Source organism: Rutidosis leptorrhynchoides, chromosome 10 (assembly GCF_046630445.1).
Source record: "Rutidosis leptorrhynchoides isolate AG116_Rl617_1_P2 chromosome 10, CSIRO_AGI_Rlap_v1, whole genome shotgun sequence".
NCBI classification, from domain to species: domain Eukaryota; kingdom Viridiplantae; phylum Streptophyta; class Magnoliopsida; order Asterales; family Asteraceae; genus Rutidosis; species Rutidosis leptorrhynchoides.
This window is the reverse complement of record NC_092342.1, coordinates 212,100,458-212,126,702: the sequence shown is the minus strand read 5'-3', so window position 1 is coordinate 212,126,702 and position 26,245 is coordinate 212,100,458.

Genomic DNA, 26,245 nt, shown 5'->3' with positions numbered 1-26,245 from the left:
CATTTTCTAACCTCATTTTTAGTTAAACACACACTCTTTCACAACCCTTAAAACCCTTAATCAATTCAGCAAAGTTTCCAAGAAGATCTAGTTTCAAAAACCATACTAAAACACCATAAGAAAACCATACAAAAACACTTCAAGAAAACCCTCCAAGAACACCAACTTACTTCCAATCTTTCATTCACCTCTAGTACCCTTTTGATTCTAGCTTCTTACTCCTCTTTTACAGCAAACTTATCCAAGGAACTTGAGGTAGAATCTATGTTCATAACCTTATTCAATTCATATATATATATATAGCTATCTTATTTTGTGGTACAAAAGTTTAACAACAAGAACATAGTTTGAATGTTTTCAAACTTGTTTGCAAACTAAATAGATCCTTCTAACTTAACTTTTAAAATACTTCAAGACCTGTAATATAACTTATGTATATGCTAATTTAACAAGGTAAAACTTGGTTTTTCAAAGTATAAGTATTTTTAGAAAAATGGTCATTAAATGATTTTGTTGTAACAAAAATGTTTAACTTCATATGTTTCACTAATGTTTCACTTATGCCGTATGATTTTGAATACAAACCAAGGTATTTACAGTTCATAGTCTTAAAGAAGAACTCGATCCAAGAAGATGGCAATTTGAATCAACGAAAACGGATTTGTAACGAAGAAACTATGACCGAAACAAAATTGGTTATCCTAGATCATTTCAACTACGGGATCAATTGGAAAAAAATGATATAAATCACATATTTCTAAGATAACATGATATTTTATATATATGTACTTATAATTCAATTTTATATGGTTCAGGATCACCCGTAAACAACACGAGAAGATTAATCATAAGATCCCATGATTGTACGCAACACGTCATTTGACAACACCGGTACTTTATGTACGCAACACGTCATTTGACAACACCGGTACCATGGGTCAAGATTAATCTCGACCAATACATTTATGATGGGGTTTTACGGGAGTTTTATTTATTTCGTTGGGGGTTATATTTATTCATTGCGGGTATATTAAACATCTAAAAATGAACCATTAAAATTGAATTGCTAACCTCGGACTGCTAACTACGGACTAAGGAAATATTCAAAATATTAAAAGTATAACAAGTATATATATATATGTAACGTTTGTTTAAAATGAAAACATATTGATATATTATATATGGATAGGTTCGTGATATCAACCGGAAGATCGAGTCAAAATATATATATCATCAAGACAAGAGTGAGTATATAGTCCCACTTTTAAACTCTAAATATTTCGGGATGAGAATACATGTATTTTATGTTTTACGATATGGACACAAGTAACTGAAAAATATGTTCTACGTTGAGTAGTACCACTGGCATACTTCCCTGTAGCTTGGTAACTAATATTTACAGCGGTATTGTAAACGCGAATCCTGTTGATAGATCTATCGGGCCTGACAACCCCAACCGGACTGGACGACCAGTATTCAACGGTTGCACAGTACTTCGTTTTGTGACTACACTTGGTACGGTGTAGTAAGATTTCATATTAAAGGGAATATGCGACGTGAAAATGTTAAGTATGGTTACCAAGTGCTCAACCACTTAGAATATTTTTATTGAAATGTTTATATACGAAATCTTGTGGTCTATATATATATATTGCTGCGCACTAAACCTATATCTCACCAACTTTATGTTGACGTTTTTAAACATGTTTATTCTCAGGTGATAATTAAAGCTTCCGCTGCATTATGTTGAATCTAAGCAGGATCATGCGTACTCATATTTGTGTCAAAAATAAAACTGCATATCCGAGGACGTGTGTTGTAAAATATGCTAGAAATCGTGTTGTTATTATCATTTGTAAAGTTTGTAAGTCGAAGATTATCGTTAAACGATAATCATCTTTTTATTGTCTAAAGCTTGTAACAAAAATAATGGTTTGGTTTGTAATGTATAATATATGCAGTTTTCCTTTTTAAAAATGTCGCATATAGAGGTCAATACCTCGCAATGAAATCATACGTTATCTAACACGTTCTTATGGTTAAGGACGGGTTATGACATGTGGTATCAGAGCGTTGGTCTTAGCGAACCAGGTCTGCATTAGTGTGTCTAACCGAGAAGCCGTTAGGATACATTAGTAAGTCTGGACTTTGACCGGGTCTGATTTAAAAAAAAAAAAAAAAAAAAACCATTGCTTATCACTGTTGGTTAAAATTTATATGTAAATATTATATAAGTACTAATGGGTTAGTTGTTGTGTGATAGATGTCGAGCTCAAAAATTGTTATCACAATCAACGACTCCGAATCAGAATCTTCAGATGGCGTTCCAGTCATTAACCTGTCCGATGACGAAAATGATATCCTTGGGGAAGACTCACAAATTCCGGATGAACCAACTATAGAGAACCCGGAAAGTGAACCCGAGGAGGAAAGTGAACCCGAGGAGGAAAGTGAACCCGAGGAGGAAAGTGAACCCGAGGAAGAAATACAGGAAATTACAAAAGACGAGTTCGAACTAGGAAAGAAACGAAAGGCTAATGAATTAGAAAATCCAAATCCCGAGTTTAATGAGAATGATGTGGCACCAATTCCACTCAACACTACCACCCCTATCCCCGCTATTCCTATTCGTTCTGTCCCGGCATCCAGTTCTTCAGTCCCACAGCCAAAATATAGGCAGACAGTTAGGATAAGCGTTAAGCAAATCTTTGTGTCTAAACGTCCTAGAAAATAGATCAAACGATGCGCTGCTGTGTCAAACCATGGAACCGAATAATGTTTTGTATAATATTAATAGTGTGGTTTGCTTAATGTTCGATGTAAGATAAGCATATGTAAAATATTGAAGTATGAAATGCAATAATTTTCCATGGTTAAGTATTATTTAGATTGTAGTAATTGATTCTGTACTAAGCTATTAAGTATGAACATTAACGGGTAGGTACTACCCAAGATATAATTATAAAACGCTAATAAGAAGAAAAGGCTTTTATAATAATACCTAGTTCATATTATTAATAAGCTATAATGTACTATAAATACACACTACATCTATAATAATCCATGTGAATAATTATTTTCTTTCATTAGGAAATGGCGCGATTGAATCGAATGACGGAACAAGAACTCGAGGAACTCATCAACCAGCGAGTGAACGACAGAATGTTATGGGTTGAGGCTGCAAGAGCTGCTGCAGTTAATCCAAATCCTCGTGTAGGATGCTCCTACAAGACGTTCCAAGCTTGCAAGCCATCATCATTCAGTGGAACGGAAGGACCTATCGGTTTAACCCGATGGATAGAAAAGATGGAGACGGTGTTCAAAATCAGCGGTTGTGATGAAAAAGACATGACCAAGTTTGCATCGTGCACTTTACAAGATAGTGCACTCACATGGTGGAAGAATTATGTGAAGGCGGTAGGAGGAGATGTAGCTTATGATACTCCATGGGAAGAATTCAAAGCAATGATAATCACCGAGTATTGTCCAAGGAATGAGGTTATTAAGTTAGAAGATGAGTTACGAAGTTTGAAGGTGGTTGGTACTGAAATCACCAACTACAATCAGCGATTCATGGAATTGGTTTTACTATGTCCTGAATTGGTTCCAACCGAAGCACGGAAGATTGAAATGTACAAAGGTGGTTTGCCCAAAAAGGTCAAGGCAAACGTTACGGCGTCGAAACCTAAGACAATTCATGAAGCTATAACCATGGCAAACGAGCTAATGGATCAGGTCATCATGGATAAGAAAGTATCCAATACTGATGTGAAGGTATCAGGTAACAAAAGAAAGTGGAATGGAAATTATGATCGAGGTAACCAACAACAATCTTTTAAGAAACAAGAAAACACGCAAGGTGCGGGTAGTGGTTTAAGCTTTGGTTATAAAGGACAAAATCCTTTATGCAACCGTTGCCACAAACATCACTTTGGTTACTGTAGTGTGTTATGCACCAAGTGTAATCGACAAGGTCATCTTGCGGAAGATTGTAAGGCTCTCGTTACAAATGGCAACAAGACTCCTGCCACCAACGCAAATAGAACTGCTTTGGCTACCATTACTTGTTTTAGTTGTGGAAAACAAGGTCACTATAAGAGTCAGTGCCCGAATCAGAATGGCGGACCTGCACGTGGAAGAGCGTTTGTTATTAATGCTAGAGAGGCACGAGAAGACCCGGAGCTTGTTACGGGTACGTTTACCATTAATAACTTATCAGCATCTATTTTATTTGATACTGGCGCCGATAGAAGTTACGTGTGTATAAATTTTTACACTAAATTGAATTGTTCATCATTACCTCTAGATGCTAAGTACATGATTGAGTTAGCTAATGGTAAACTAATTAAAGCCGATAAAATTTGTCGTGATTGTAAGATAAATTTAGCCGGAGAAACATTTAAGATTGATTTGATACCCGTAGAATTAGGAAGTTTTGATGTAATAGTCGGCATGGACTGGATGTCCAAAGTAGGAGCGGAAGTTGTTTGTGCCAAGAAGGCAATTCGTATTCCTGGTAAGGATAAAATGCGGTGATGATTTACGGAGAGAAGGGTGATTCAAAGCTAAAACTCATTAGCTGTTTGAAAGCCAAAAAGTGTTTAGAAAAGGGATGTTACGCTATTTTAGCACATGTTAATAAAGTCGAAAAGGAAGAGAAGTGCATCAATGACGTGCCTGTGGCAAGAGATTTTCCCGAAGTTTTTCCGGAAGAATTGCCGGGATTACCTCCATTTAGATCGGTAGAATTTCAAATAGATTTAGTACCAGGAGCTGCACCAGTGGCTCGTGCTCCATATAGACTTGCACCGTCCGAGTTAAAAGAACTTCAAAGTCAGTTAAAAGAATTACTGGACCGTGGATTCATACGACCGAGTACTTCACCGTGGGGAGCTCCAATTTTGTTTGTTAAGAAGAAAGATGGATCTTTTAGGATGTGTATAGACTATCGTGAATTAAATAAGTTAACTATCAAGAATCGATATCCACTACCGAGAATTGATGACTTATTTGATCAACTGCAAGGATCATGTATTTATTCGAAAATCGACCTAAGATCGGGCTATCATCAACTACGCGTTAAAGAAGAGGACATTCCGAAAACTGCTTTTCAGACACGTTATGGTCATTACGAATTTTTGGTTATGCCGTTTGGATTGACGAATGCGCCAGCTGTATTCATGGACCTCATGAATCGAGTTTGTAGTCCGTATTTAGATAAGTTTGTTATCGTTTTCATTGATGATATTCTTATCTATTCCAAGAGTGAGCAAGAGCATGAAGAGCATTTAAGGTTGATACTGGAGTTGTTGAGAAAAGAACAACTTTATGCTAAATTTTCTAAGTGTGCTTTCTGGTTGAAAGAAGTGCAATTTCTTGGCCATGTTGTTAATAGCGAAGGAATTCAGGTTGATCCAGCAAAAACTGAAGCTATTGAAAAATGGGAGACTCCTAAGACACCAACGCAGATACGCCAATTTTTGGGTTTAGCCGGTTATTATAGAAGGTTTATTCAAGATTTTTCTCGAATAGCTAAGCCGTTGACAGCTTTAACGCAAAAAGGGAAGAAATACGAATGGACCTCGGAGCAGGAGAACGCATTTCAATTATTGAAGAAGAAGTTAACTACGGCGCCTATTTTATCGTTACCTGAAGGGAACGATGATTTTGCAATATATTGTGACGCTTCGCGACAAGGTTTTGGTTGTGTTCTTATGCAACGAAAGAAAGTAATTGCATTTGCATCCCGACAATTGAAGATTCACGAGCGGAATTATACGACGCATGATCTAGAACTGGGAGCAGTCGTGTTTGCATTGAAGATGTGGAGACATTACTTGTATGGGGTTAAATTCACTGTGTTTACTGATCATAAAAGCCTTCAACATATTTTCGATCAAAAACAGCTGAACATGAGGCAACGTAGGTGGGTTGAGTTAATAAATGACTATGATTGTGAAATTCGTTATCATCCCGGGAAAGCGAACGTGGTGGCCGACGCTCTAAGCAGAAAGGAACGAGAACCAATTCGAGTACGAGCGATGAACATAAAAATTCGCATGAATCTCAACTCACAAATCAAAGAAGTTCAACGAGAAGCACTTAATGAAGAAAACATAAAGAATGAAATAATGAAGAAGTATGAGAAGCAACTCGTTATGCGGGAAGATGGAATTCGATATTTTGTAAATCGTATTTGGGTACCGAAGTTGGGTGGATTAAGGAAGTTGATATTGAACGAGGCACATAAGACAAGATATTCGATACATCCTGGAGTTGGAAAGATGTACCAAGATCTTAAGACGCATTATTGGTGGCCTAATTTAAAAACAGACGTTGCAACATATGTTGGGGAGTGTTTAACTTGTTCCAAGGTTAAAGCAGAACACCAGAAGCCGTCAGGGTTACTTCAACAACCAGAAATTCCAGAATGGAAATGGGACGGTATTACCATGGATTTCATCACGAAGTTACCAAAGACTGCCTGGGGATACGACACCATTTGGGTGATTGTTGATCGTCTCACCAAGTCTGCACATTTCTTGCCTATAAAGGAAACGGATAGAATGGAGAAACTATTACGATTGTATATAAAGGAAGTTGTTTCAAGGCATGGAATACCTATTTCCATTATATCCGATCGTGATAGTAGATTTACCTCAAAATTCTGGCAATCACTACAGGAGGCACTAGGAACTCGGTTGGATATGAGTACCGCATATCATCCACAAACCGATGGACAGAGTGAAAGAACGATTCAGACTCTCGAAGACATGCTCAGGGCATGTGTGATCGATTTTGGAAACGGATGGGATAAATACCTACCGTTAGCAGAATTCTCGTATAATAATAGTTATCATGCGAGCATTGGAGCTGCGCCATTCGAAGCATTGTACGGAAGGAAGTGTAGATCTCCTATCTGTTGGAATGAAGTAGGAGATCGACATTTAACTGGTCCCGAGATCATACATGAAACGACTGAGAAGATAGTGCAAATCAAGGAGAGATTGAAAACAGCCCGTAGTCGCCAAAAGAGCTACGCCGATGTTCGAAGGAAACCATTAGAGTTTCAGGTCGGGGACATGGTTATGCTAAAGGTGTCACCTTGGAAAGGTGTAATACGTTTCGGCAAAAGGGGTAAACTGAACCCAAGGTACGTAGGCCCGTTCAAGATCATCGAACGCATTGGACCGGTAGCTTATCGACTCGAGTTACCGCAACAACTCGCTGGAGTACATAATACCTTTCACGTCTCAAACCTGAAGAAGTGTCTTGCAAAGGAAGACCTCACCATTCCTCTTGAAGAAATTCATGTCGACGAGAAACTACAATTCGTCGAAGAACCAATCGAAATCATGGACCGTGAAGTTAAACAGCTCAAACAGAGTAATATACCGATTGTTAAGGTTCGTTGGAATGCTAGAAGAGGTCCCGAGTTTACTTGGGAACGCGAGGATCAGATGAAACGAAAGTATCCGCACTTGTTTCTCGATGACGCAAAATAGGTACAATTTTAAAATTTCGGGACGAAATTTATTTAACGGGGAGGTAATGTAACGACCCGCACTTTTTCGATCATTCTATACTTATAAGATTAATATTTACATAAATTAAACCTTGCCAACATGATAAGCAATCCAAATTGTCGAGACTGATATTTCCGAAAAGAGTTTTACACAACGTTTGACCGTCTAGTTTGACCGATGATATCACGAACCATACAATATATGATAATTATACGTTTGTGTATATATATGTATATATACATATTTAACATGATTAAGGAATGTTTTAATACCTCATTTTATATTAATAACAACAAGTTATATGTGTATTTTGAAACTACTAACTTAAGTTTTCAAAACGATAACTATACGTAACGTTATTTGACATAAATACTTAAGACATATAATGTTTATACATATATTGTATAAGTAATGTATTTAATCACTTTTAAGAACTTAAATACATAAAATCATATAAGTGTATTCACAAAAGATAGCTATATTTGAATCCTCATTTCATTTTTCACAAAATTTCTATACGTATACCTAGAGTATTTGTACTCGTATCATACCTAGCTCCTATACGTATTTACTAATAGTAAATACACATCAAAATCACCACCTAACCAGCCATTATTCATGCCCTTAGAGCTAGTTAATTACTTTTGGATGATTACTTGACTAATTAACAAAATTACAAACTAAAAATCTTATCATGTATTACATGATACATGTTTTTTTTAGGTTATAAGTATCACCATTTCTAGTTCATTTTCTAACCTCATTTTTAGTTAAACACACACTCTTTCACAACCCTTAAAACCCTTAATCAATTCAGCAAAGTTTCCAAGAAGATCTAGTTTCAAAAACCATACTAAAACACCATAAGAAAACCATACAAAAACACTTCAAGAAAACCCTCCAAGAACACCAACTTACTTCCAATCTTTCATTCACCTCTAGTACCCTTTTGATTCTAGCTTCTTACTCCTCTTTTACAGCAAACTTATCCAAGGAACTTGAGGTAGAATCTATGTTCATAACCTTATTCAATTCATATATATATATAGCTATCTTATTTTGTGGTACAAAAGTTTAACAACAAGAACATAGTTTGAATGTTTTCAAACTTGTTTGCAAACTAAATAGATCCTTCTAACTTAACTTTTAAAATACTTCAAGACCTGTAATATAACTTATGTATATGCTAATTTAACAAGGTAAAACTTGGTTTTTCAAAGTATAAGTATTTTTAGAAAAATGGTCATTAAATGATTTTGTTGTAACAAAAATGTTTAACTTCATATGTTTCACTAATGTTTCACTTATGCCGTATGATTTTGAATACAAACCAAGGTATTTACAGTTCATAGTCTTAAAGAAGAACTCGATCCAAGAAGATGGCAATTTGAATCAACGAAAACGGATTTGTAACGAAGAAACTATGACCGAAACAAAATTGGTTATCCTAGATCATTTCAACTACGGGATCAATTGGAAAAAAATGATATAAATCACATATTTCTAAGATAACATGATATTTTATATATATGTACTTATAATTCAATTTTATATGGTTCAGGATCACCCGTAAACAACACGAGAAGATTAATCATAAGATCCCATGATTGTACGCAACACGTCATTTGACAACACCGGTACTTTATGTACGCAACACGTCATTTGACAACACCGGTACCATGGGTCAAGATTAATCTCGACCAATACATTTATGATGGGGTTTTACGGGAGTTTTATTTATTTCGTTGGGGGTTATATTTATTCATTGCGGGTATATTAAACATCTAAAAATGAACCATTAAAATTGAATTGCTAACCTCGGACTGCTAACTACGGACTAAGGAAATATTCAAAATATTAAAAGTATAACAAGTATATATATATATGTAACGTTTGTTTAAAATGAAAACATATTGATATATTATATATGGATAGGTTCGTGATATCAACCGGAAGACCGAGTCAAAATATATATATCATCAAGACAAGAGTGAGTATATAGTCCCACTTTTAAACTCTAAATATTTCGGGATGAGAATACATGTATTTTATGTTTTACGATATGGACACAAGTAACTGAAAAATATGTTCTACGTTGAGTTGTACCACTGGCATACTTCCCTGTAGCTTGGTAACTAATATTTACAGCGGTATTGTAAATGCGAATCCTGTTGATAGATCTATCGGGCCTGACAACCCCAACCGGACTGGACGACCAGTATTCAACGGTTGCACAGTACTTCGTTTTGTGACTACACTTGGTACGGTGTAGTAAGATTTCATATTAAAGGGAATATGCGACGTGAAAATGTTAAGTATGGTTACCAAGTGCTCAACCACTTAGAATATTTTTATTGAAATGTTTATATACGAAATCTTGTGGTCTATATATATATATTGCTGCGCACTAAACCTATATCTCACCAACTTTATGTTGACGTTTTTAAACATGTTTATTCTCAGGTGATAATTAAAGCTTCCGCTGCATTATGTTGAATCTAAGCAGGATCATGCGTACTCATATTTGTGTCAAAAATAAAACTGCATATCCGAGGACGTGTGTTGTAAAATATGCTAGAAATCGTGTTGTTATTATCATTTGTAAAGTTTGTAAGTCGAAGATTATCGTTAAACGATAATCATCTTTTTATTGTCTAAAGCTTGTAACAAAAATAATGGTTTGGTTTGTAATGTATAATATATGCAGTTTTCCTTTTTAAAAATGTCGCATATAGAGGTCAATACCTCGCAATGAAATCATACGTTATCTAACACGTTCTTATGGTTAAGGACGGGTTATGACATATTACCTACCCGTTAAAATATTTTCACCATTAACAGTTTGTACAAAAGAATTTTTAATTACAATCTTTATGAAAATATACTTACATATATATTTTCTTTAGGTGTAATCATGGATTTAATGAGTTAATATGATATTAATCTCATTTGATTTACTGTTAGAACTAGAATGGATAATCTCCAAAACTTTTGAGATTACTTAATCGATGTCAAACGGGGATAAATGATGTAGAACATCATGTAGAACGATGATTATGTTTGAGGTACAGAATGAGATATTGAGGCATGGATTGTTGATGATACTGGTGCTGTTGCTGATGGTACTGTTGGTACCGGTGATGTTGCTGAAGCTGGTAAATTTTGCACCATATTCTCCAAATTTATTAATCGCGTGCGAAGATCGTTGACTTCTTCCAATACTCCAAGATGATTGTCGGTCGGAACGAACGGATGAATAAGGTTTAGAATTTTAGATAGAATATAATTGTGGCGAGATATTCGTGAAATGAGTGAGAAAATAGTATCTCGAACAGGTTCGCTGGCAAGTGCTTCAGGTTCACCGCCTAGAGGTGAATTTGGTTGATGAAAAGGATCGCCTTCTTCAAGTCTCCATTGATTAAGTCGACTACGAACTTATCAGATGAATTGGGGATGGATGATTAGTTGATTCATTCTAGTGACACTGCTTTCGGAGCTTAGGTGAAACTCCATATCGGAATAGCTGTCGAAATCTGAGGAATTCGAACTGGTTGAGGGATTCATCTCGTACGATCAGATGAAGGATTTTCGATAAGAAATAGATTATAGGATGTAGATTAGTACCTTGCAATACATAATTTACATATGCATATATAATACTAAAATCCCATAAGCTACGGAGGAATCTACGGAAGCTGTCAGGAAAGGTATACAGTAACAGATACGCTAAGATATGAATTTTGTCTATACACTATCGATGCATTAAATGCAGTAAGACTTGTCTAGACTTTAAGGATGATAAGCAAATAATTTTCGACACAAAATGATAAGCAAAACTTTTGACATGCAGACACGGTCAAAGTCCAGACCCACTAATGCATCTAAACAACTATCAGTTAGACACACTAATGCAAGACCTGGTTCGCTAAGACCACCGCTCTGATACCAACTGAAATGCCCCGTCCTAATCCATCTGGACGTAGTCTTCAATAGTTGGTCCCATTGCGAGGTTCTGACCTCTATATGCCATGAACGACTCCATGTAATATGAGCAAATGCACAGCGAAAGATTTCTTTCATACCTGAGAATAAACATGTTTTAAAGTGTCAACCAAAAGGTTGGTGAGTTCATAAGTTTATCGTAAACAATAAAATTCATCATTTTGATAGACCACAAGATTTAAATCCTGCATGGTACAAATGGGCCCGAATCCTATACCCACCTGTAATGTACATGCGATATCTTTTAAATACAGTACACCTTTTTTGTGTACAAAAATAATCTTTCATAAATCTTAGAAATCGTACACATATCTCGTGCACAAAAATAACATACACATAACCTGTGTATAAAATCATTCTCTCGATACATAACATTCATAACAATTGGTGGCAATTATCATGTCCACATAATTCAATGGTGGCAATTATCTTGTCCACATAATTCAATGGTGGCAATTATCATGTCCACATAATTCAATGGTGGCAATTATCATGTCCACATAATTCAATAGTGACAATTATCATGTCCACATAATTCAATAATAATCCGCAGAACTTCTGTCTGCATAATAATTCATTCGAGGAATGTTTTTTGCTTGTGTCTATCTCGTCAAACATTTATAAAAGCATTTCATTTATTCGCAGTTCAAAATATATTTCCAAAGCATTTAATAAAGCAGTTATAAAAACAGCGCATGTATTCTCAGTTCCAAAAATGTAAAAAGTAAAAGGGAGCAAATGAACTCACCATACTGTATTTTGTAGTAAAAATACATATTACAAAATTGAACAATGCAGGGTTGGCCTCGGATTCACGAACCTATATAATTTGTATGTATATTAAAACCTATAATGGTAATCAAACAAATTTAGGTATTATTATTAATTGTTATTCTAGTAACTTGTACGTTTCATTAATAACTAGATTAACTATATTTTTTATACCTTAAATAGATAATTAATATTTATTACAAACATATTAATATAGTTATGTTTTATGTAAATAATATATTTTTATATATAAAATCTCTATTTGATATATTAATATTAATAATTAATAATACTAATAATATTAATGATAAAAATAATTATATTAGTGTTAGAAATAATAAAAATGATAATAAAAATAATAATGATATAAATAATGATAATTCTACTAATAATAATAATGATAGTTCTATTAATAAAATTGATAATTTTTATAATAAAAAATTAAAAATTTAGTTTCAATAATAATACTACTTACATTAAATTGATAATAATAATAATAATAATAATAATAATAATAATAATAATAATAATAATAATAATACTAATAGAAATAATAATACTAATAGAAAATTACCTCCAAGAATAATTTCCAAAAATAAATGCCCTTGCCCGGGCTTAAACTCGAGACCTCTCGTACTTCGACAACACTTCTAACCATTAATCTACTTGATTAATTCTGATTTAGTCACAACCTAAAATCCATATAACCCGTATATATCTGTTTCCTAATCATCATCATCTTTACATCACTTAATCATAATCATCCTGCCATCTTATTAATTATCATCATAATACATCAAATTGCCCTCATGTAACTACTGCTCAATCCATTCATTTTTTATTTCAAACAGCAAAGATCCAACTTAGATGGCATTAAGAAATTATGGATGGTGAGATTATTTGTTTAATGTGTCGGCAACACTAAAAAAAATTAAAAGGAAAACGTAATTGCCGTCCAATAAACCATATCCTAATTTGAATCGGCTACATTGGATTGAAGCCCTACAACTTCTAATTCTTTCATTAACCCCACATAATGGTCGAGCAATATATCTTAGTTTGTCCCATTTATGCAAATTGACACCCACTCAATCAAAAGAAAGGATTTCGGTTCGGTAACATGATTTTCGAATAACAGAAACATATATAAAAAAAATGTATGCACTCATACATCATCACCACTTCATCTTCCATAATCATCTTTTAAATCGACATTATCATTATCATGTCACTATTATCATATTATATTGCATCATCATTCATCTTTATATAAATAAAGTCACCATTCTTTAATCATCATCATTCTTTGTGATTTCTTTTGAACAATAAACTGAAAATCAAATAGCAGTAGTAGCGTTAAACAGAATTAGGAGGGAACAGTAACAATGGTGGGTTCGTGGCAGTTTAGTGATATGGGTGGGTTGTTTGGAGTACGTTCATAAACAGAAAAACAGTAAGTAAGAACCTTGCAACCACTGTATTTGATGGTGGGTAGTGATGTGTTTCACAGCGAAAAGAACCAGAATTCTAACTGTAGTAGTAGTATAGATATGGCAGCAACCCTTGGTTGTTTTAATGGTGTTGTGGTGAAGTTCTCAATCGGGACATACACAGAATAAAAGGAACGGTTGCAGTAATGGTTTAATCGATGGTGATTTAGGGTGTTCTTGGTGTTTTGTTGGGGTTGATCACAATTAGAAAAACAGAAACGGTAAGCAAACAGGTTTGCATGGTGGTCTTGTGGTTTGGTTTTCTAACAAACAGAAGGAAACAACAGGTGGTTGTAGATTGGGTGGTGTGTTTTGATCTTCTTGAAGATGGAAGGTGGCGGTTCATTGGTGATCATGTTTTGATGAAGTTTTCGAGCATAAAACCGACGTGTGATGTTGATGATTGTTTGGTGGAGATAATAAGGCGGTGAGGAGGGTGTAGAAGTGGTGGAGTCGTGGGTGAGATAGAAGATGAGAAATTCAATTGATGATATTTTTCTTTCTTATCAATTGCATTGTACATATTCTACCTACATTAATATACTCTATAATAATTTAGATTGGTGGGGAGAATAAACCAAAATAAAACAGTATTCTAAATCACATGTTTCAATCGGTTAAATTATTGTTTATATTTAGAATTGTATATGAATCACGGGTGGCAAAAGATCCCAAAAATATTCTACAAAATATTGTGCTCCAATATAGTAAATAAAGTAAAGTCTATGATTAATAAAATAAATACGCCATCTCATATGGTTTCTGAATATTTGCTTTCCACTAATTGATACTATCAATCACGTATAAAAATTACAAGTATTTGTTTATTCTACCGACACTCGTATCATATAATTTGATTTATGCAAAGATATTCAATTATAATGATCAAGTTGATGTAAAGTGGTTTATCATTATTAGTTGTAACTTTATCATTTAAAGGTTCAATTCTAGAGATGGAAAGTGATGATGAGTTTGTTAGATTTATATGATGAATTCGAGATAGAGTAAAACAAGAAAGTGATATCATGGTGGTGAATTAAACAGTACAAAATTTAAAACTTATATTTACCGAGATAGTCAATTTTAAATATAGATTCAGGTTTTATTATATAAAAAATATATATATTAAATATATATTTTTTGAATAAATAAATTTAATATTTAATCTTATATGTTAATGATTAATATTCATGTACATATACATATATATATATACATATTTAAATATACATGTATCTATTTTCAAATAGTTATTCGTGAATCGTCGGGAATGGTCGAAGGTCAATTGAATATATGAAACATTTCAAAATTTTTGAGACTCAACTATATAGGATTTGCTTATCGTATCGAAATTATATAAAGATTAAGTTTAAATTTGGTCGAAAATCTCTGGGTCGTCACAGTTGACCACTTGGCGACCCTGTTTGATGCTGAGATCCGTGGATTTCCTGCTGATTTTAGAGATGACTTTTCTAGATTTTTCGTCAACCTACAGCTGGTCTGGACGACAACTTCCTGACCTAAATCAAGAAGCGCGTGTCTTTTTCGGAAGACTTTACTTCCTTTTAATGATGGAATTGATTCATCGTGTAGATCCATCTTTTCTTTCAAAGGTATTACAATAAATCGAGTAAAACTGATTAGTTTAGTCCAAAGCAAAAGTACCTGCAATAATCTGTACCAAATATGTGATATGTGTTTTAAAGAAATTGGTAAATTCTTCCCACACTTAGCTTTTATTTATTCTTTTTTTTTGCCTTTTTATTCTCTTCTATTCCATTTTAAATGAATTCTAACGTTTTTGGGTTGTTTCTCCATTTATGTTCTCTCTGAGGTAACAATAATTTCGGCATTAACACCTAGTTTTATCGTTCATAAATATGTATAAACATGATTTTGAATTCATTTTATTGAAATTTTTTCAAATTTTCACAAAATTTGGCAAATAAACTAAGTATAAACCCGAGAGAATTTATAACCCTTCCCCACACATGAGATCATGCAATGCCCTCATTTGCATGAAATCGGACTATAATTATAAATTCATGAGGGTGATTAGTGTAGAAAAGTGATTAAAAATACCGAGTTTGCAAACATATTATTTTATATCACATTTGATATTTTGCGTCTTGTCGTCAAAATTAGTAGCTTTTGCTGAACATAATGTCAGTCTTTGAAAATGCGATGTTTTACCCTGTTTTGTACATAAGATAAACTACAAACATATATATATATATATATATATATATATATATATATATATATATATATATATATATATATATATATATATATATATATATATATATTTTATAAAAACCTTTATTTATTAAAACTATATATATATATATATATATATATATATATATATATATATATATATAAACCTTTATTTATTAAAACAATTTTAATGAATATTTTTTTTAAAAAATTTTGTTTCCTTTTACTTTAGGTAGTTTCGGTATGTTTACCTAGTCCATCCCTCGACAAAATTTAAAATTTGTCGTTTTTAAAGCGATTGTTTTAAAAGTAAAGATTTTTGGTTTTTTTAATTTTTTTGGTATACTTTAGATCAATAAAATTAAAAATGATGATAACAAAATTTTTCGCCCCGCCCTCTGGTAAAGCAATTTCGGTTCCATGACCTAGTCTTCAAGTTACGATGAATTTTAGAAATTATTTTTTAAACTTAATGAAATAAAGTAAATTTTGTTTTTAAATTCACACAAAATTTAAATTTAAAAAAATGCATATTAATTTCATACAAAACCTACAAAATAAAAATTCAGAATGGGGGGAGAAAACTAGTTCTTTAGTGTCTGCTAGTGGAAAAGACCAATCAGATTCCATTCTCGAAACTACATGAGAATAGAACAACTAACTCTAGACAGTATTTTCTTTTTAGAACATTTGAATCTCCCCACACTTAGGTAGCTGTGGTGTCGAAATTGTGATTAACTTTATTGTCAATTTCTTTTGGACCATAATCAACTTGCATATTTGTGACTTTTGCTTTAAGCCATTGGTCGAATTCCTGTGTAATATTCACAAATTCAACTAGTTTTTCCTTTTCTTTAGGTGATAGATTGGATACTAATCAGTTACATAACTTAAAGTTCCTCATGGTTTTAGCATCGCGAATCCGTTTAATAAGTTTCTTCATTGAACTATTAATAACGGGGTCATTTAATTTTGTATCAACAACGGGGTTCTTTGTTATCAGGTCATCATTAGGTGTTACTTCATCTTCCCTACACTTAGGCGTTTTATTATTGTTAAGCACTACCTTTGGAGTTGGTAAATCAATATGGTTTTTACCAATCGGTTCAACGGTTTTGGTTGGTAGAGATTTAGACTTTCGACTCACAAAGGTGATCGATTTTTCATCATCACTAAGTGTCATTCTATCTTCTCTTACATCAAATAACGCCCCGGTGGACGCTAAGAATGGTCGACCTAAAATTAGAGGAACGTTTGAGTCCTCTTCTATGTCAATGACAATAAATTCGACTAGAAAGGTTAAATTACCTACTTGAACGGGTAGGTTGTCAGCAATTCCAACTCGGTGTTTAATAGTTTGATCAAAGAATCGAACACTCATTTCCGTTGGACTTAACTCACCTACTCCTAATCTCTTATATAATAAAAGAGGCATAACACTTATACTCGCACCTAAATCTGCTAGTGCATCATACATGACACAATCACTAAGTAGACAAGGAACAATAAATTCACCTGGATCACCCAACCTGGGTGGAGGTTTTGGTGGAACTGTCTTTACCGGGTTTATCTTTACGGTTTTTGTTTCTTGTACTTTCTTATTATTCTTCTTCTTTCCAAAGGTATCACAAACTTTATTACCTATTACTTTCTCATACTCAACTCCTTTTCTTGGAAACGGGATGGGTGGTCTGTATGGTGCCACCACTGGCTTTACATACTCGGGTGGTGGTGGTGGTGTAACTTCTTCATTGTTACTCACATCTAAAACCTTCCCATCTTCTGATGATGGTTTTTCAAAATTTGTTGAAACCATATTAACATTCTCATTCTGAGGATTTACTTCAGTATTACTCGGTAGCTTTCCTTGTTCCCTCTCACTCATCATGCTAGCAAGAGTACCTACGTGTTTTTCTAGATTCAAAATGGAAGCTTGTTGAGTTCTTAATGACTGATCAAACCTCTCATTTATTTGGGTTTGAGATGTAATAAATTATGTTTGAGATTTCATTAGCTTTGCCATCATTTCTTCCAGATTTGACTTTTTCTCTTCGGTTTGTTGTGGTGGTTTATACAAACCAGGTCTTTGTTGATTGAAAGTATTGTTTTGAGTTGGTTGGTTATTTGGACCTTGTTGGTTGTACGAGTTACTGTTAGGTCCATTTGGATTGTAAAGAATGTTTTGATTTCGATTGAAGTTTGGCCTTGGCGGTTGATAATTATTTTGATAATTATTTCCCGGCCTTTGGTTCATGTAGGAAACATTCTCTCGTTGTTCCATCATTTTCTCAATGTGACAATCTTTCGTTAAGTGTGGTCCACCGCATTGCTCACAACTGATTCGTATTGCGTGAATATCTTTAGTCATCTTTTCCATTCGTCTCTCGAAAGCATCTATCTTTGCAGACATGGAATCAAAGTCATGGCTAGAATCGGCTCTAGCTGCTTTAGATGATCTAACGATATCTTTTTCTTGATGCCACTCATGTGAGTGGGAAGCAGTGTTATCAATAATTTTGTAAGCTTCAGTTGCGGTTTTCTTCATAATGGAACCACCAGCTGCTATATCGATGTCTATTCGTGTAGTGATGTCGCATCCTTGATAGAATACTTGTACTATTTGATAAGTATCTAAACCATGTTGCGTACATCCTCTCAATAACTTTCCAAATCTTGTCCAAGCCTCATATAATGTTTCATTTGGCTTTTGCGCGAACGTAACAATTTCTCCTTGAAGTCTCACGGCTTTAGATGCTGGAAAGAATTGTTTAAGAAATTTTTCAACTAAAACGTCCCATGTATCAATTGCCCCTTCAGGTAACGATTCTAACCAATCTTTGGCTTCTCCCTCTAAAGTCCAGGGAAATAACATGAGATAGATTTGTTCATCCTCCACTTCTCGGATTTTAAATAGAGTACAGATTCTATTAAAGGTTCGAAGATGTTCGTTTAGATCTTCCTTCGGCGCACCACTAAATTGGCATTGATTAGTTACCATGTTTAGGATTTGTCCTTTGATTTCATAATCTGGTGCATTGATGTCTGGTTTAATAAGGCGTGACCTTGGCCAGTGCGTGTGGCTCTCATTCGGTCTTCCATACTTAGAGGTTCTGTTACTTCCATAATTGAATTTGTTGAATCCAAATCACTAGAGGATTCTAATTTAACGGTTTGTGGTTCAGGAGGAATGATTAGTGGTTAAGGATCTCTGAATTGTCCCTGAATATCCTCCGGATTTTCAATTTTGAAGTCGGGTTCAAAAAATGGATTATCGGGATTTTGAGTTGGAGTATTTGTTTGACTAGATGATGATTCTAAAGAAAAATCAACGGCGATAATATTGGCTAGATGTCTTGATCGAGTTACAGGTAGTGAATGTATGAAAGGTGGTGAACGTTTTGCTCGGTGCATTCACTGAATATCCTATTAGTTATAAAAATAAAAATTATATAAGTTATCAAATTAACAGATTTTTCTAATTTTGCCCACATTTCGAATAGCCAATAGATGCAGCAGGTAGCCAGGACCCTTTAAATCAGAAGCCCACAACTCGCCACTAACAAATCCAACTATTACTACGAACCAGAAAATTTTGGATTTCTATCAATTTAACCACTTAAAACAATTTTTCGTCAAAATTTTGAAATAAAAATCTATGTCCTAAAAACTAGAGCGTTGAGAAATAAGAAAGAAAAAGAGCGCGTCAAAAAATGTCGAAAAATAAAAGGTCGAAAAATAAGAAAATGGTAGCGCGTCGAAAATTAAAAAGGGATTCTAAACGAAAAACGGGAATTACTTAAAAGGATACTAAAATTTTAACACGGCGTTGCAAAATTTTAAGGCACTTAAATCTTAGTCTAAAGAAAAAGCACTTAAGGGATGTTACGGCAAAGCCTAAAAATCTAAAAGTATAAAAATAACTATGGCAAAGCTAAACTTAATACTAAAAGTTGTGACTAGAGTCTAAAAATCTAAAGGTAATAAAACTAAAAAAAAAAATTTTAATTTTACAGACAAAATCTTAAAAATATATTTTTTTTAATTAATTTTTTTAAAATTTTTTTTAATAAAAATTTTATTTTTATATTTTTAAATTTTTTTTAACGATTTTAATATTTTTTTCTTTTTTTTACGAAATTAATAATTTTTTTTAAAAATATATTTTAAAAATATTTTTTTAAAAATATTTTTATTTTATTTTTATTTTTTAAAAAAACGAGATTTTTTATTATTATTTTTTTAATTTTTTTTTTGATCTTTCGATTTTATTTTTTTTAATTTTTTTAACTTAAAAAATAGAAAAACAAAAACTATTTAATTGTTTTTTTAATTCATTTACTATTCATTGAATAGTAAATGAAACGAAATTAATTAATTTACTATTCACATCAAAGCGACATGATAGAAATTATTAATTATAAGTTACATAATATACCCCTGAAGTATATTTAATAAATACGACTTTTTAAAACTTTACGATTCAAATTTGATTCAAAATTATTATTATATTATTATATTTTATTTTAATATTATTATATTTTTATATTTATTAAATTATTATATTTAAATTAATATATCTTTAATCAGTCAAAAACTAAAAAAAACTTAAATACCCCGTGAAGACACAAAAATTGTCCCTGGCAGCGGCGCCAAAAACTTGATGTGTTCTAGAGGGTGTGTATGAAACGGCTATCAGTTTTATATTTATTTACTACAGGAAATCACCTAAATTAAACTAAAACACAAAAGACAAGTATACCTATCGTGTAATAATATAGCTAAGGTAAAGTCTGGGAGGTCGATCCGTGGACACTATTATTGGGTATCTTACTAGGTCAAATTAGTTAATTAAGTAGTTAAACTAGATTTAGTAATATATAGTAATTATAGGTAACTTTGGGGAGATTTACCGTTTAATGACCGGTTTGTCGATTTTGAGACTTATATCACAGTTAAAACCTAATGCAAAATATTAAATATAAATATAACTTATTTTAAAGAGTAAAGTAAATGACATCAAATAAAAGTGCAATAATTAAAAATATAAATAAAGTGTAAAAATAAAAGTGCGATAATTTAAAGTATGATAAATAAAATGACGATAAATGAAAGTACGATGAGATATAAAATAAAGGAATTATGCTTATTTAAACTTTCGTAATCATGATGTTTGACATTTTGATTTTAATTTATTACCATGGGTTAATTGTCCTTTGTCCTGGTTTATTTGATACGTCTATCTGGTTTTTGTCCATAATAGTCCATCAGTCATAAATATAAAGTGCGAGTGTCCTCGTAAAATTACCCTTATACCGAAATCAAATATTCCAACTGATTAAGGATTTAAACTGTGACGCAGTTATCACTTCTGTCAACAATTACACCAGTTATCACTGTATGTAATCCACCCCTGTTTTAATTAGTTTATGAATATGAATATTAATTCATCCACTTGATCAGAATGAATAATCAATTACCCAACCCAATTGATTAATTAAATGATTATAACCGATTTCATATGTACGTCACTAAATAGGACAACCATAATCATTATTAATTATTAGGTTAATTAATTTGAAGATAGGTTGGACAGACTCCAATGAGTTGTCACTCAATTAGACAATACCCCCATCTATTAATAGTCAATAGTCCATTTTCCACAAGTGTCGGTCTTTTGTCCAAACCCCAATTATGGTACAAAATTCAATAACCCCGTCTTAATATTTAGTCCAACATCACGATTACTTCGGCTCAAAAAAGCATAATAAAAACTTAGTTACGATACATTAATTTAAAAAGGAAGAACATAGCTTACAGTGGTGATTAATCGCGTAACGTTACACGGACAGAGTTTCGACTTTAAAACCCGTAAAACATTTCTTACAATAACCCAATTATTATTAAACTTAAATTAAAATTAAAATTAAAATTATAAAATATATATATATATATATATATATATATATATATATATATATATATATATATATATATATATATATATATATATATATCGTATATGATATGAGAAAGGAAAAGAAAAAGGTGTGTTTCTTCATTACTCTGTGCCTTGCTTTTATAGGCAAATGATTGATACTGTTGTAGGTGGAATGTTAGCTGGCTACCATTCAAAGTTGAATCAATAATATCTCGTTGCGAATTATTGATTTGAAATTTTCACTTATGACCCTTTAACTATGCACAATTAACAACTTTTTATTATTTATTATTATTCTTATTATGAATTATTTAAATATTATATTATATTCTTGTGCATAGTTAACTTGTACTTTCAGCTCCGTTGCGTCGAGCGTTGAAAGTTGGTTCATGTCTCGGTTTCGGATTTTTGAACGCCTTTTCGTATAATTTAATATCTTGTACTTTACTTTTTGCGGCTTGTACTTTTGTAAATTTGAGACGTTTCTCATCAATAAATTGAACCACTTGAATTGTACTTTGTACTTTTTAGCTTTTTGGTCATTTGAGTATTCAAATCGTCGAATCTGTCTTTTGTCTTCACCTTTTATTATTTAAACGAATATCACTTGTAAATAGAACAATTGCAACTAAAAGCTTGTCTTTCTTAAGGGATAATGCTATGAAATATATGTTCGTTTTTAGCATTATCACTCACCAATATTTTTGTTGACATTTTAATCATGTCTTATTCTCAGGTGATTATTAAAAAGCTTCCGCTGTTTCATGCTATCTAAGGTCAAGATTTGGAGTCAGCATGCTTATGTTATATTGTTTAAATTGCATTCGGAATTTTATTTTTGTAACATATTATTAACCATTATGTAATGGTTGCGTGAAAACTCTGTACTTTTAGATTATAGTTGTTTGATAATCTATAATGTATCATTTAAACCTTTATCAATGAAATAAAGGTTATGGTTTGTTTTTAAAACGAATGCAAGCTTTGAAAAACGTCTCATATAGAGGTTAAAACCTCGCAATGAAACCAATCAATACGAAACGTTTATAATCGATATGAACGGGGCATTTTAGTTGGTATCAGAGCTGAGGTCTTAGACAACCAAAATTTTGCATTAGTGTATCTAACCGATTTTGCTAGGATGCATTAGTGAGTCTGGACTTCGACCGTGTCTGCTTTAAAAATGATTGCTTATCATTTTGTTGGAAACGTAGATTATTAACGTGTAAATATTATAAGATATATTAATCTCTTAACGTGCTTGCTATTATGTGATAGATGACTTCTGCCAATTACATTAACCTTTCTAGCGACTTAGACATTGAGTTAAGATCTTCAACTAAGTGTCAAGTTAGTCGATGATGTCACTACTGAAGAACTAAAACTCTGGGAAGATTCACAGTTTCCAGAAGAGGATCCGGAAGAGGATCCATAGGAGCAGCCCGAAGAGGAACCCGAAGTAGTAGAAATTACCGAGGGGTCGGGTATTTCCGTTTTAATGGGTACTAATTTCCCCCGAGTGTTTTATGGACCTCTTGTTATCCGAAATAACCCTGATAAATCATACCTAGATCACCCGTATCATTTAAACTTTGCAAAAAGACCTGTAACATCTAAGAGGGCAGATGTCTCTAAAAAGATTTTGAAAAGAACTGCTCGTATTAGGGGTGGTAAGCACTTCGGCAAACAGTTGGTAAAACGAACTAAGTCTGAAGAAGAAGGAGCTGATGAATCCGAATGAAGAATTCGCAGTCGTCACCGTTAATCATGCCTTGTAATATATATATATATATATATATATATATATATATATATATATATATATATATATATATATATATGTGTGTGCGCGTGTGTGTATGTGTGTGTGTGTGTGTTTGTGTGTGTGTATGTGTGTTAAGTTTGTGTAAAAAATCTGTGATGTAATTTCCTTATTCCTGTATAATAAAAATAAGCATGGAAGGTTTATTATTATTATTACTACTACTTGTTATTATGTGATAACATAGTAACTTACCATGGTTTTTCATGATAGAATATTGTCTAAATTGTAGTAATTAAATTGTGTTCTAGATACTAAGTATTAACTTTAATGGGTAGGTAGTATTCGAATTACAATTATAAAATGCTAGTATGAAGAAAAGGCTTTTATAATGATCAGTTCATATTATGCTACAAAATACTATTGACTATTCCTAATATTCTATATGATTAACTTAACTCTTTTGGCTATTTTTGAAGGAAATGACTCCAACTACCAGACAAACCTTGAATATGAGTGAGAAAGATTTTCGTGCTTTCCTTGCTGCGAACATAGCCGCAGTGCAGGCTGCAATGCAAAACAACAATCAGTCAGGGTCTAGCAGTGGAACGAACTCAATAGGAAATCATGTAGGATGCTCCTACAAGGCTTTCACTGCCTGTAAACCACTTGAGTTCGATGGAACCGAAGGACCAGTCGGACTAAAACAGTGGATTGAGAAAGTTGAATCTGTTTTCCTAATAAGCAAATGTGCTGAAGAGAATAGGGTGAAATACACCTCGCATACTTTCACATGTACTGCGTTAACATGGTGGAACACCTATCTCGAGAAAGTGGGACAAAATACTGCTTACACGCTATCGTGGGCAGCATTCAAACACATGATGAATGAGCAATACCGTCCCATGAATGAGGTCAATAAACTCAAGACAGGGCTTAGGGAATTACGAATTCAAGGATACGATATCACCACATTTAAGCGACGATTCACAGAGTTGTCTCTATTATATCCAGGAGTATTTGAGGATGAGGAAGAACAAATAGATGGTCAGAGTGAGAGGACTATTCAAACCTTGGAAGACATGCTTCGCGCATGTGTTATTGATTTTGGAAATGGCTGGGATAGATATTTTCCATTAGCCGAGTTTTCGTACAACAACAGTTACCATGCAAGTATTGGTGCTGCACCGGTCGAGGCATTGTATGGTAGAAAGTGTAGGTCTCCTATTTGTTGGAATGAAGTTGGAGATAGTCAAATTACAAGTCCGGAAATCATTCACGAGACTACTGTGAAGATTGTTCAAGCTGATAACTGCAGGAAACTGTTTAAGCTTCAGGTTGGGGACCGTGTTATGTTGAAAGCCTCACCTTGGAAAGGCACTGTCCATTTTGGGAAGTGAGAAAAGTTAAACCCACGATATGTTGGTCCGTTTGAAATCACCGAGAGCATTAGACCAGTGGCATACAGGTTGAAGTTACCACAAGAGCTTAGCAGTATTCACGACACTTTTCACGTGTCTAGTTTACAGAAGTGTTTGGCTGAGGCCGATGAAACAATTCCTTTGGACGAGATTCGAATCGATGATCAACTTCATTTTGTGGAGGAAACTGTTGAAATTATGGACCGTGAGGTCAAGAAACTTAAACAAAGCAGAATTCCTATTGTATGTATTCGTTAGAATGCTAGACGCGGCCCGAGTTCACTTGGGATCGTGAAGATCAGATGAAACAGAAATATCCGCATTTATTTCCAGATGATACGTCAACATCTTCAACTGCTTAAATTTCGGGATGAAATTTATTTTATTGAGTAGGTACTGTAACGACCCGGATTTTTTCGTAGATATATATAAGATTAATATTTATATAAATAAATGTTTCTAAAATGTTAAACAATCAAACTTGTTAAGACTTGAATATTTGAAATGGGTTTTATATAAACGTTTGACCACCCAGTTTGTCTGACGATTCACGAATGTCATAACTTGTAATAGTTATATAATGGTGTGTGTATATATATATATATATATATATATATATATATATATATATATATACACACACATATATATATACATACATATATATACATATATATATATATAGTGGTAGGATCAAGGGGAAGTAACCAATCCGGGGGAAGTGGGGGGAAGCAAAAACTTTTATTTTTTCATTTATTGAAAAAACTTTGTTCACGAACATTATAGATTAGATGAAAATATGAACATTTAATAAACACTTTGTGATAAATGTTTTTATTTTGGCGGAAAAATGCTCGAAGAAGTAATATCTAACAATTATCGTGTTTTTCGAGCATATGTTGAGGTTTTAGATATTAGGGTTTAGATATTAGGGTTTATAGGGTTTAGATATTAGGATTTAGAAATTTAGGGTTTAGGGTTTAGATTTAGGGTTTAGATTTAGGGTTTAGATTTAGGATTTAGATTGAGTTTTTAAAACGAACGGTTTAGAGTTTATGGTTTAGGGTTTAGGGTTTTGGGTTTAGGGACTAAAGATAGGTCTATGGGCATTAACA